Here is an 11,392-nt window from a genome sequence, read left to right as displayed (position 1 = left end):
ATACTTAGGAATAAACCTGACCGAAGAGATGAAAGACTTCTACGCTGAGAATTATAAAACATTGTTAAAGGAAATTGAAGATTATTTAAAGAAATGGAAAGATATCCCATGGTCTTGGATTGGAAGAATTAATATTGTTAAAATAGCCATACTACACAAAGAAATCTACAGATTTAATGGGATCCCTCTCAAATTACCTATGACATTTTTTCACAGAACTAGAACAAATAATCCTAAAAGTTATATGGAACCACAAAAGACCCAGAATTGCCAAAGCAATCCTGAGGAAAACAAACAAAGCTGGAGGTATAACCCTACCAGACTCCAGATAATATTACAAAGGTACAGTAATCAAAACAGCATGGTATTGGCACAAAAACAGACATATAGATCAATGGAACAGAATACAGAGCCCAGAAATAAACTTACATTCAATTAATACTTACAGTCAATTAATCGTTGACAAAGGAGGCAAGAATATACAATGGAGAAAAGACAGTCTCTTTGGCAAGTGGTGTTGGGAAAGCTGGACAGATGCATGTAAATCAACAAAGTTAGAACACTGTCTCACACCATACACTAAAATAAACTCAAAATGGCTTAAAGACTTAAATATAAGACAATAAACTCCAAGAAGAAGACATAGGCAAAACATTCTCTGACATAAATTGTAGAAATGTTTTCTTAGGTCAGTCTCCCAAGGCAATAGAAATAAGAGCAAAATAAACAGATGGGACCTAATCAAACTTATAAACTTCTGTACAGCAAAGGAAACCATAAACAAAATGAAAAGACAGGCTATGGCCTGGGAGAAAATATTTGCAAATGATGTGACTGACAAGGGCTTAATTTCCAAAATACACAAACAGTTCGTACAACTCAGTAACAAAAAACCCAAATGACACAATCGAAAAATGGGCAGAAGACCTAAATAGACATTTCTCCAAAAAAGACATGCAGATGGCCAACAGGCACATGAAAAGATGCTCAATATCACTAATTATCAGAGAAACGCAAACCAAAACTTAAATGAAGTTGCACCTCACACCAGTCAGAATGGCCATCATCAAAAAATCCACAAATAATAAATGCTGGAGAGGGTGTGGAGAAAAGGGAACCCTCCTCCACTGTGAGAATGTAAATTGGTGCAACCACTATGTAAAACAGTATGGAGGTTCCTTAAAAAACTAAAACCAGAGTTGCCATATGATCCAGCAATCCCACTCCTGGGCATATGTCCAGAGAAAACTCTAATTCAAAAAAATACATGCACCCCAATGTTCAGAGCAGCACTATTTACAATAGCCAAGACATGAAAGCAACCTAAGTGTCCATTGAAAGACCAATGGATAAACAAGATGTGGTACATATATAAAATGGAATACTACTCAGCCATAAAAAAGAACAAAATAACGCCATTTGCAGCAACATGGATGGATATAGAGATTATCATGCTAAGTGAAGTAAGTCAGACAGAGAAAGACAAATACAATATGATATCATTTATATATAGAATCTAAAGTATGATACAAAGCAACTTATATACAAAACAGAAAAAGACTCACATAGAAAACAAACTTATGCTTACCAAAGGGCAAACAGGGGAGAGGGATCAATTAGGAGTGTGCTATTAGCAGATACAAACTACAATATATAAACTAGATAAATAACAAGGACCTACCATAGCACAGGGAACTATATTCAATATCTTGTAATAAACTGTAATGGAAAAGAATCTGGAAAAGAATATATGTGTGTGTGTGTGTGTGTGTGTGTGTGTGTGTGTGTGTGTGTATGTGTGTGTATAACTGAATCACTTTGCTGTACGCCAGAAACTAACACAGCATTGTAAATCAACTATACTTCAGTAAAAAATTAAATAAGTAAATAAAATATATCCCATGTTCCCTTGTGATTTATTATTTGACATTTGACCCGTGGGTACTTTATAAGTGTTCTATGTAATTTCCAAGTAGTTGTGGATTTCCCAAATTTTCTTCTGTTCTGGGTTTCTAATTTAATTCCATTTGGTGAACATACTTTGTATAATTTCAGTTCTTTTAAATTTATTGAGATTTGCTTCATGGCCTAGTGTATGATCTATCCTGAAGAATGTACCATGTGCACTTGAATATGTATACTGTATTCTGCTGTTGTTGGGTGGGGTGTTCTCTGGATATCAGGTCTAATTTGTTGATGATATTATTCTAGTCTCCTATATCCTTGCTGATTTTCTGTCTATCAGTTATTGAGAGGAGGATGTTGAAGTCTCTATTACTGTTGAATTGTCTATTTCATCCTTCAGTTCTGACAGTTTTTGTCTCATGTATTTAGAGTTGTTAGGTATATATTTCTTTTAATTATTATAGCTTCCTGATGGACTGACATTTTATTATAAAATTATTATTTATAAACTATTATATAATGTTCCTCTTTAGTAATTTTTCTTAAAGTTACTTTTTGTGATATTAGTGTAGCCACTGCAGTTCTCTTTTTGTTGCTGTGTACATGGTATATCTTTTTCTGTATCCTTTTACTTTCAACCTATTTGTGTCTTCATATCTAAAGTGTGTCTCTTGTAGAAAAAATGTAATTGAATTGTATTTTAAAATTCAGCCTGAGAATCTGCCTTCTGATTTATGTTTAATCCTTCTGCATTTGATATAATTATTGACATGACTGGATTTATCTTTGCCATTTTGCTACTTGTTTTTTTTTAATTTCAATTATTGTACTTTGAGGTATAAAATAAGCTACAAGGATATATTGCACAGCATGGTGAATATAGCCAATATTTTATAATAACTATAAATGGAGCATAACTTTTAAAAATTGTGAATTACTATATGGTGCACCTGTAACTTATATAATATTGTACAGCAACTGTACTTCAATAAACAAATTATTGTACTTTGCAACTTCTTTTTAAACATTTCTATCTTTATTTTTTGTCTGATGGCTAATTATCATGATATTTTCATTAATTCTTTAAACAGTGTTTCCTTTAATTCTCTGTAAAAATATTTATAATAGCCGCCTTCAGGTTTTGTCCATCTTCTTGACCCATATAAATATGTTCTATTGACCACTTTTGTTCCTGTTTATGGGGTGTTCTTCCTTGTTTCTTTTTTGTGTTCTGTAAGATTTTGTTGAAACCTGGGCATTTTAGATAATATATTGTAGGCAATACGGATTCTCATTTCCCCTCTTGGAAGTTGTTACTGCTTTGTGTCTTTTTCTGTTTGTTTAGTAACTTGCCTGAACTATTTTTTTGGGGGGGGGGGTCTGTCTCCTCTACAGTGTCTCTGCCCAGTTGTCTTCCTTCTTGCTTTCATTTTTAAGCATGGCTTCCTAGGAGCTGTGACTGGATTATTACGTATAATGGTCAACCTGAATCTTTACACCTGCAATAGCATTCCCCTCCTCTAGGACATTTCCCAGGTCAGCACTGGGGACTCTTTAGCAATTGCACCACCACTATGTGCCAGAGACCATCCATGTTCCATCTACCAACCAGGATGGTGTCCGCTCCCTCTGCTGGACAGTGAGTGAGCCAGTCCTAAATCCTCATCTTATTGCCTATCTTCTCAGACCACTCTTGATATCATTTGTGCAAATTCAGGTCCCAAAGAAGCAGGTGCCAAGACGGGATTAAACATGCAGAGGGTTATTAGGGAGACTGCCTGTAAGGGAAAACGTGAAGGTTGCCAGAGGAGGCTGGGAGAGCTGAAAGATCACAATGCAGGTTGACCCTTGCCAAGGTGATGGAGAAGGAAGGAAGAACGATTGAAAGAAACTTTAGACTCAATGCAGTTTTAAGGAAGTTTGGCAAGGCCAATGGTTGGAGGAGTGGGGTGGTCCTTGAACTAAAGTTGGCTGTCAGAGGAGTCCTGCATCTCCCAGGAACGGGCCTGCATTCTAATCCCTGCCTTGTTCAGTCACTGTCTAGGAGTAGCTTATGGAAAGCTTGGCTTCAGTGCAAATTCAGTGGTAGATTTCAGAGCACAGCAGCTGGGACGGTCAGTGAAATGTACTCAGTCAGAGTTCTGAGAGGCACAGTAAAGAGAAGAGATTTCATGGCTACCGCATTTATTCTTTATTTTCCTTTTAAAAATATCTTCTCCAACTTTTCATTTTTACTTATTCTCTTATTTTCAACACATCTTCTTTCTTTCTTTAAAATATTTTTATTGAAGCATAGGTGACTTACAATGTTGTGTTAGTTTCGGGTGTACAGCAAAATGATTCAGTTATACATATACATATATAAATCTTTTTCAGAATTACTAGTCTTCTTTTGTATTTTATAATAAATATTTAAATAAAGTGTTACTAATTATTGAGTAGTAAAAGTGGAAACAAACTGGGTCAGAAAAAAGTGTGAAAGGATAAAGGTGTGAACAGTGGAATTTCAAAGATAAAGGTGTGAACAGTGGAATTTCAAGGGACTAATATATGCTGATTGTCAAAAAAGGATGTTGAAGTTTGAATTTTAAAATTGTTTTCCCACCGTCCTCAAAATTTATGAAGAATGTAGAAAAAATTTACCCTATGCTAGAAATAATATTTAAAATATTTTTTCTATAGGGTATGACAAGGCCCATCTACTTCAGTAAATACCCATTTTTTCTTTGTTTCTTGGGCCTTTCTGTGTATGACTTGAATCGTCAGAGGTAACCTGTGCAAGGCTCAGTTAATGTGTCTTAACAGTGCCCTTCACTACCTAATGTTTTGACTTCAGGTTTTCTTAAACAGGTAACCAGAAATCTTAGAACTCTTACAAAATCAGGTTTATATGATCATATATGTTGCATTCTTATTGCTATTGTATGCAGAATAATTTTATTACAGGCTTGCCTCTAAGATAGGAGTCTTTTACTGGGGTGAATGTTTTCCCTATCATCCCCTGATGTTGTTTGCACAAGGATGCACATAAGTGGGCTTGGATCACGTTTCTTTATCAGATGGAGGCAGTTGGCATGAGTGGAAGAACTATCTGTGTTGTAACATCAGGAATAACACCACATCAATGTGCATGTTTATGGGAAATGTTTTGTCTAAGAAAACAGTTTGCTCACAGAACTCTGTCTTAGATACTTGGAATTTCTCTGCAAAATGAAGCAAGCAAATAAATAAGCTGTTTGTTCCCCAGCATAATTTGATGAAAACTGCTCCATTTCTGGAGGTGTGGCACTGGATATTAATCTTTATTATTTTTAACTGCATCAGATCCCACTTAGCATTGCTGTAGAAAATCAAATTATCATTGCTAACTTAGCTTTCATGTAAACTTGAATCTGACAAATTGAATGGGTAGATTTACTACTTGAAAGAACTTTTTTAGTACCTTCTCAGTTTCTGTGGACACATCTTTGTCCTCCCAGCTGTCTTCCTCCACTACTGATAATGTTTTTTTTTAACATTTTGATAGAGCCATGTAAATTGAAGTCTTTCCTCAAGCTGCTCACGACAACTAGACATATTAATATGTATGAATTTAGGGATAAATTTTAACTGGGAACCATCACGTGTTAATCATGTGACCATTTTACCAAAAAGATGTATAGCCACCTGCATGAGTCTGTAAGTCACTTGTGGGTGTGGGTTAGTAGGAAAGGAGGATAGAAATGAACCTTTAAACCATTATAGTCAGTTCTCAAATTTATGTGCTGATAAGTAAGAGAGGAGTGGCTCTGATAATCCCAAAGAGTGGATCATCTAACAGCTGTTTCTCTTTGATGTGGAAATGGATAATGGAAATTTTTATTTTTTCCTAACATACTGACCTTCTTAGTTCTGTTTATGTACTAAAAACTAATTTTTGACGTAGCCTATTTGTTCCAAGGTCCAGGAGTTGGAGGAGAGAAGACACTCCAGAAGCATGCTTGTTGATGGGAAGAATTTGGACTGTATTAAGCATTGTTAAAGATACTCAAGAAATTGGGTAAGCCACATATGGAAACTGTGAGAGAATAGTGTAACTCAGCTCCTTAATTGAACACTGAATGATCAAGGGGATATTCTTTCAATTTAAATTTTAAAGAATTACTTTAAAACACTTTATATACGTTTTGGTATTTGTGTGCCCTTCTGAATAAATCGAATCAGTGCAGATTGAGATAACCCAGATATCTAAATAACCAAACTAGATAACCCCAAAATAAGCATTCCAGTTACTTTTTCTCTGAGTAACAAGTTTTAAAAATTTTATTTTCCACCTCATTTTGCCTACATTTGCTTATTTCAAATTGGTCCTAAAATGGCTACATGAAAAAATAACTACACTTACATGTCAATATCGTCCTTTTTTTCTACTTAATTGTAGTGGAATGAAAAAGTTTGTTCTTCTTCAAATTCTTTATGGTGTGATGTATTTGAATACAGAATATGTGGGTTCTGTTCCGAGTTCCACCTTTTCCTGCTAGTAATACGATGATACATCACTTTGTCTAATACTAATTTCAACTTGATAATACCACTTGAAAGAGCTTGAGCCTGACCACAAGCTTGATATGTACAAACAGTGTGATCTACATTCAAAAAAACTTCTAATATTTTACAGGCTGGGCTGAGAAGAATAAGTATCTAGAGAAAAGAAGAAGGTGGTCATCCTTTTCTTTTCTTTTTTTTTTTTTAATTTATAAATTTATTTATTTTTGGCTGTGTTGGGTCTTTGTTGCTGCTTGTGGGCTTTCTCTAGTTGTGGCAAGCAGGAGCTACTCTTTTTTTTTTTTTGCGGTACACGGGCCTCTCACTGTTGTGGCCTCTCCCGTTGCAGAGCACAGGCTCCGGACGCTCAGGCTCAGCGGCCACGGCTCATGGGCCCAGCCGCTCCGCGGCACATGGGATCCTCCCAGACCGGGGCACGAACCCATGTCCCCCGCATCGGCAGGCGGACTCCTAACCACTGCGCCACCAGGGAAGCCCGGTCATCCTTTTCTGATCTGCACTGTTAAGACTTCAACTGGAATAGTATGCTCATTTCATGACACCACATTTTGGGTAAGTTGTTGGGAAGATGACCAGCATCTGGGACAGTGGCTTTCAAAACTTTTTTGATGACCCATGATAGGAAATATATTTTACATTACAACCCAATATGTGTGTGTGTGTGTGTGTCTGTGTGTGTGTGTTGTGTGTCTGTGTAATAGAAAAGTGTCATAAAACATTTAAAACATGTGACACAGTCTGATATTTCTATTCTAGGAAGTTGTATTATGTTCTGATTCATTTTTAAACAATTGGTATCATGAAGCAACTCAGGAGCACGTCCCCACATTTTGGAAAACGTTGATCTGAAATATTAATTTAACTATAATAATTTAATGATTCTTATCACCATCATTAGTTGACACTACATAACACCTTAGTTAATATGCAATTGCTCATCTAATGAGTAGTGTGTGCTGTTTGGTACAAACTTATATATTGCAAAAAACAGTCATTGTACCTATCAGAGAAATGCAGGTGGCTGGCTACATACACAATTAAAATTACTTTAGCAAGAGCTGGTCCATGTGGAATCACTGCTTAAAATGAAAAGGAAAGAAAAGAAATTCTCATGATAATTTTGTTTTAACTTTGCGTATCAGTGACATGTTTGTCAATCATATTGTTATTCCCATAGGGGAATAGAAAAGAAAATCAGATATACCTAAAGAAATCAGAAATGCTATTTTAAGCAAATAAAACAGAACTAAGACTAGATTGCACAGTCTGTGTAAACAAATACAAATTAAATACCTACGGAACGCCTGGCTCCCTTATTTCATCTGCCTCCTGTGCTTAGTCAAAGCACCTCTCCCCTGTATTGTAGAGAATCTGAATTCCTGACTCGGTATGATACTTATAATCTATTTGGTTGAAAGAAGAGTGGCCATACTTTTCTGATTAAATGATGCATTTATTGTCTTAATTTGTGTGGTACTGTGTCAAAGGGAATTGATTACAAGGCTATTTGTGATTGAGTTTTATAAATCCATATTCCCTATATTCCATTTGATGTCTCTTTTAGGTATAGCATATGTTATATCATCATCTCTCTGGATTTTCATCTCTTGGATAACACTCATTTTTCATTATACCTGGAATTTTAAAAAAACAGAGATTATTGTTGGTATAAATTGAATAAAAGAGCAACAAGTGATATCACCATATTACTCATTCATTCCTTAAATCTGACAACCTGAGTTTACTGTCCCTAGCCCCACACTTTACCTTCCCTCACTTTCTGTCCCTTCACAGGTACAGCATGGGGTGGCTTAGCCAACTAGAGCTGAAAAATGCCCCGAGGTTCATGGCACCAATAGAAAGGGAGAGTGGCCTGATGAAAATGTCACGGGCTGTGAAAAGCAACTATAGTAAAATGTTTAATTTTAGTATCTAGATGATGGGTGTGTTCAACGTACAATTCTTTCAATTTTTCTGTACATGTGAAAATTTTCATAATAAAATGTTAGTAAAAAAAAAGAAAAGTGGTTTAGGTAAGATAGGGCCTGAGAATTGACCACGAAATGGTAATATGAAGGTAATCAGAGACGTTAGCAAGAGGAGTTTTGATGGAGTGGTGAGGATGCAAACCTGACTGGAATGAGTTTGAGAGACAAGGGGAGGAAGAGAACTGGAGACAGCGAGTTTGAGCAGCTCTTTTGAGGAACTGTTAAGGGATAGGAAATTTACTGTAAATGGGGCAGCAGTGGGGGGGTGCTGAGGGAAAGAGATGATGCCTGAAATGACACATGTTTGTATGCTAATGGGAATGATCCAGCCTGAAAGAAGAATGACAGGAGGGATGTCCTTGAGTCGGCGTTGGGTAGAATTTTGTGCACAGGTGGAGGGGTTGGCCTTAACATGGATAGCTCATCTGTAGCAACAGGCAGGAAGGCAGAGAATATGATTACGGACGCAGGTATAAAGGGAGGAGTAGTGGTGGGAGCTGGTGGAAGTTCTCTTTTGACTATTTGTATTTTCTCAGTGAAAGAAGAACAAGACCATCACCGAGGTGTGAGGCTGTGGGAAAATGTCAGGGATTTGAGGGGACAGGAAAATATATGAGATAGTCTTCTAGGAGAATGGGAGAGTAAATGGACTAGGGAAATGGAATAGTATATTTTTTAGGAAACAAGTCCTAGAAGTTGAATTGCTGGGTCAAAAATTGTATGCGCATTCTTTTTTTTTTTTTACGGTGCGTGGGCCTCTCACTGTTGTGGCCTCTCCCGTTGCGGAGCACAGGCTCCGGACGCGCAGGCTCAGCAGCCGTGGCCCACGGGCCCAGCCTCTCTGCGGCATGTGGGATCTTCCCGGACTGGGGCACGAACCGGTGTCCCCTGCATCAGCAGGAGGGCTCTCAACCACTGTGCCACCAGGGAAGCCCTGCGCATTCTTTTCTTTTGATAGATGTTGACAATTTACCTCTATAAAAGTTAAACCCATTTATACACCTACAAATGATATATGAGCTTTTCTGTTCACTTGCTCCTTTGCCAACACAGTATGCTATCAAACATCTTGATCTCTTTCAATATGATAGTCGAAAACCCATATTTTGGTGTACTTTTAATTTGTATATCTCCTCTTATGCATGGCGTAAGCATCTTTTCATATGATTAAAAGCTGACAGGAGAAAATTGGATTTTTCCAATTTACCTTAAGAGGTAAAAAATTCTACTTTCTGTCTCTGTGACTAAACCTACACTGAGACCCAGCTTAGGAGTAGAAAAGGTCTTAGAAGAGGTCTTAGATTTTGTCCAAGCTCACAAGAAACAAGTGAGTCTTAGAATAAGGACCATAAGCCAGGACTTCTGATGTCCTGGCCAAGGCTCAAGTTCTGTGCTTGGTGCTTGGGGAAGACAAAAGTCTTGGGACAGACAAGTGATGAAATACTCATACGTGAGTTTTAGGAAGATGAATAAGCCCGTGTGTCTGTGCTGGATGAGGATGGGTGAGGAGCAGTGGATTGCTCATAGCAGGCATTTAGCAAATATGCAAAAGGGAAAGAAAGAGGACACCTTCCAGTAGGCAAGAACTCTGCAAGACGCAACAGTGGCCTTCCAGCTCATACAACTCTGAATTAAGTGGTCTAATAGGTTCCAGGAGAGAAAGCCAAGACAGAAGGAAAAACTCCCAGAAGTGTTACTCACAGGACTCCTGTGTATGACTGAGTAATCTGTGTGCTGCACAAAGGGTCCTGGTGGGTGAGACTGGGCAGGAAGACCTGAAAATCAGCCTCAGTTCCGTTTGCTGTGCCATGAGCCCACAGGGCTATGCAAGCCCGGAGAGGGTTCACGTTTCTAATATGTCCAACAAGAGGGCGTGCTTCACCAATTTGTTAACGCAGAGGGGCATCGTTTCCCAATCCATCTGTTCTGAGGGGGGCGCCTTTGTCTAATTTGAATAAAAGGGCTGTGTAAGCTAGTGGTGGCCACATTGGTGCCCTCTGCAATCACGCAGCACAATGTTCCTGGAAATGGCTATGGGCCCTCAAGTTCCTGTGATGTCCCAAGAATTGTATGGAAGGACTGGAGGTAGGGCTCCCAGTTATAAGGCTGTAGAAGGAGATCAGAGGGAAGCGACTGAGTAGAGATAGGTTTAGGGAGATAAGAAAATAACTTGGAATTATACAAGGAGCCTAAAATGTGGTTTTTCTATAGCTAAAATGCTAAATGTTAATAAAATTAATGTAGTATACTCCACGTCCAGCAGAATAATTTACTGTATTTACAGAATTATGAGGAACTATTCACATCGAATCTTTGCACTCGTTAATATGGAACATGAAGAATAGATTCCATTTTGATACAGAAATTAGCATGGCCCCTGCCCAAGGATGATATGCAAACTTTTGAAGCATTCCATATTTTTAATCTTGTAATAACATATAATGGAATATAATCTTCAAAAAACTGAATCACTATACTGTACACTTGAAGCTCATACACTATTGTAAATCAACTATGCTTTAATTTAAAAAAAAAAAGAATAGATTCCATTTGGTTTCTGGTCTGCCTTGTTGTAGTACAGGTTAGGAAACCTCATCAGAAGATAAGAAAGTCAGTGCCAGGGAGGGACTAAGACAAATGAAATTACATTATATATTATATATTTATATATAATTATATAAATATATACTATGTTATAAAGTATTATATTATATAGATATTATTCACTTTGTAAGAAATTTAATCGTTTTTGCATACCGCATGTCTCCAACAACTATTCACTTTCTGACTGTAGAGTTTCAGGTGTTGATTCCTGTCTTTTGAGATAAACAGAATTCCCACTAGCATTCGAACAATAAAAACCAAAGCACAGTAAAAGACAAGTAACTTTAAAGAAAGCTGTACACTTGCAAATTATATGTGTCTGGACTAATAGTCTTTACCACCAAAACACG

General features: G+C 37.2%; 1 non-coding gene across 1 annotated transcript; it reads left to right on the top strand.

Annotated features, from left to right (window-relative positions):
- Positions 1-10,748: 10,748 nt before the first annotated feature.
- On the top strand, positions 10,749-10,860 carry LOC117310456 (U6 spliceosomal RNA). The gene has a single exon (XR_004524605.1). It is a non-coding gene; the product is annotated as a U6 spliceosomal RNA (small nuclear RNA).
- The last annotated feature ends 532 nt before the right edge of the window (positions 10,861-11,392 follow it).

The sequence above is a fragment of the Tursiops truncatus genome, chromosome X (genome assembly GCF_011762595.2).
Source record: "Tursiops truncatus isolate mTurTru1 chromosome X, mTurTru1.mat.Y, whole genome shotgun sequence".
Lineage (NCBI taxonomy): Eukaryota > Metazoa > Chordata > Mammalia > Artiodactyla > Delphinidae > Tursiops > Tursiops truncatus.
The sequence above is the reverse complement of the archived record's forward strand: the minus strand, read 5'-3'. Positions and strand labels throughout refer to the sequence as shown.